Source organism: Lactuca serriola, chromosome 9 (assembly GCF_051521515.1).
Source record: "Lactuca serriola cultivar US96UC23 chromosome 9, Lser_US96UC23_V15, whole genome shotgun sequence".
Lineage (NCBI taxonomy): Eukaryota > Viridiplantae > Streptophyta > Magnoliopsida > Asterales > Asteraceae > Lactuca > Lactuca serriola.
Window position 1 is genome coordinate 49,610,427 of NC_136416.1, and position 3,070 is coordinate 49,613,496.

The 3,070-nt window shown below is 28.8% G+C and overlaps 1 long non-coding RNA gene across 1 annotated transcript; it reads left to right on the top strand.

The window, feature by feature from the left end:
• Window positions 1-726: 726 nt before the first annotated feature.
• On the top strand, window positions 727-2,625 carry LOC145074999 (uncharacterized). Its single transcript, XR_013692241.1, has 4 exons — window positions 727-850; window positions 1,477-1,628; window positions 1,866-1,959; window positions 2,463-2,625. It is a non-coding gene; the product is annotated as an uncharacterized LOC145074999 (long non-coding RNA).
• The last annotated feature ends 445 nt before the right edge of the window (window positions 2,626-3,070 follow it).

Here is a 3,070-nt window from a genome sequence, read left to right on the forward strand (position 1 = left end):
CGTGAACATTAGAGAACCTGGTAATCGAAATTTGTAGCATGCATGTTTGACATGGCCAAGTTAAAGATTTTCACGAAGTCTATAACATATATAAGATGACTGTTATTTGCGAGAAAGCACGACTACTTGTTATGTTATGTTCTTAGTGATGCTATACAAACATCTGTCATCTTCTTTATATCTTAATTAAATTTCTTACCATTTTCTACTCCTTTGTTGATTAGTTATATTGTGGTTGACTATGTTTGATTTGTGATAACAGCAAGAAGTTTCAAGTAAACGAGATTTTTGGGTGTAAGGGAACGGGTATTTTTTTCTCTCTATCTGCAAATTGTATTTTCTAATATATAAATTAATAACAAAAATTCAATAAAACTTCTTGTTACATCGAGATGGAATATTTATAAGCGAATAAATTAATAAGCCATGAGCTAATAATAAGAAATTAACTTTTTTTTTTGCCAAACACCCTCTAAATTAATTACTTGTCAAAACTGTGGAATACTTAGAGAAAATGACCTTCCATAAACTCCTGAGAATTAATAAAATGTAATTTTAAGAATTCTAGACTATGAACATGAGATAAGACCTACATAATATTTTGTGTTATCTCTATGATCCTCAAAGTGAAAAGGCATGGTACTTTAATTAAATATAATACTAATTAAAAAAATTAACTATAAATACTTGTGAGACCATTGACATTTGCAAGACTTTCCAGTATTCAAAGAACTTTCCCCACCTTGCATACAGTTCAAGAAAGTTTCTTTGTCTTGCTACAAACAACCATTCTTTTTTCTTAAAACCAAAGGACCTTCAAGTTTGATAAGAATTGCAGTGTTATAGCTAGGTTGTATCTTATATCTTTATTAGTATTTTCTTTGAAGTACTGAATACCAGGACTGTATCTCTATGCTCTAATATTATTGTTATCTCATAATTTATAGTTCATAATCTTTAAGTGACAAGAGTCTTCAACTGCATAAAATCTACTTTCAAGATTATAGTTGATGGTTGAAATATCATGTGACCAATCGATCGGTTCTCACTGAATTCTGTTATGCTATTAAATAAGTAGGCTGTTTTTCTACATATCTATGATTATCGTGGGTCAGTTTTTTAGGATTTCTCTTGTTGGTTTCATGAGACCAAAAGCATGCATGGGAGATGCAAGAAATAGTTGTATTTTTTCTCCTTAAAACTCATCAAGAAACCATGATTGATCATGGATTGTTAGTTAGAAAAGCAATTCTTTGAAACTAATATGTGATCATTTAAATTTGAATTTGATAGATTATATACGTTGGAGCTGTTTAATTGAGGCTGTATTACTGAGCAGTCATACTGTCTTTCCCTGCTGATTAAGTGGCTGTCGCTTTGAATCTTATTTTTGAATAATTCTTAATTAAGATCTAACTTGATCATATACAATCTTCTGTTCTAACTATATCTGATTAATTTTTATTGCTTATGCAGATCAATAAAAGAGTTAAGACAGCGAATAAGCCAATCAAGCAATTTAAGGAAGAACTTGCTCGATGTAAAAACCAAATCGGAAAAATGGGTCCTGGTCTGGCTCAACGAGTTATGGAAGTTCGGAAAAAGAGACTTATCAAGGAGAAAAGATGGTATGTTATTTCATCTTTAGCAAGTGTTATCTCTTTTGCAAACTGAGGCACTTGAGGATTATTTGAACACATGTCTAGAAAATAATAATTAGAAAATTTTGAGAACACCGTGTCTTTTAGGCTTTTTGAATATCTACAATTTTAAAATTCCTTCATAGCTTTTCATTTCATACAAACTACTCTCTTAAATATTATTTACGCGGTTATTAGTTGACAACCTTTACTCATTCTTGTCAGGTACCAAACACAACGTAACATGCTAAACAACCAAATTTTTGATCTAGATCGAGTCATATTTGCTTGGGATGGTATTAAGGAGGCTCAGCAAATAGTATGTTTCACAAATTTAAATTCATTATAATAATTACACTCGGATTTTGTATTTTTTTAATCATGCTTTGCTAAATAATTTTTTACAATCTATGGCTTTTATTTGATTGTAATAAGGATAAACCATTGTTGTGAAATATCCGCTCTTGTGACAACATTATCGATAGCATCATATCTTCCTGATATAGTATATACCCATAGCTGAATTGACTTAATTGGTTCATTTTTCTTCCATTGCTCACCTTAAATTGCTTTTGTTGGATGCATCCTACATGAAATAGTTCAAAGCATGCTGGGGAATGGGTGGAACATTTCCTGCCCTCGGGTTGGAAGCTGCTACCTACCTCCATGATATAGTGGATTCTAGGGACCGATTTTTTTAAAATATACATGTGTATGAACATGCCTTAATAGAATACATCTTTCAGCTTTGTGTAAACTATATATCCTTGTTTCGGTTAACGAAACTCAAAATTCAACTTACTAACGATTCATATTTTCCAGGCATCGTGTTTGAAATCAGCAAATATAGAGTTGAAAGGAATGATGAAAATTTTGCAAGATGACCAAGAAGATCTTATGGGTGGCGCAGTCTAAAAATCAGTCGTTTTATGTTTTCTGCATAATTATCACTTTCCTTTTCTTTTAACTCTTAGACTATTTTGGATAGAGAATTTGTGATTTGTACTTTTGAAAAATATTTACCGATTAGTACTCTTTTAATATTCTACTATAATAAATGAAAGTTTTTTTTTTTGTCACATGTCCTCTTCTTATTCATTTGGACACATGATATTTTATAGAATTTTTAAAATTTCTATTTTTCACTTGTCATTTTATTGTATTTTTTATTTTATTAAATTAAAATTCCACATTTAATGTGTAAGGTAATATATATATATATATATATATATATATATATATATATATATATATATATATATATATATATATATATATATATATATATATATATATATATATGTAAAGTATTTATTAAAAAGAGTTTATATATGTAATGTATTCAATATATTAAAGTCTCACTAATTTTAATAATTCAATTTTTTCTCATTTTTCTTATAAATTCAAACTTTTCAAATTATTAAAATTTT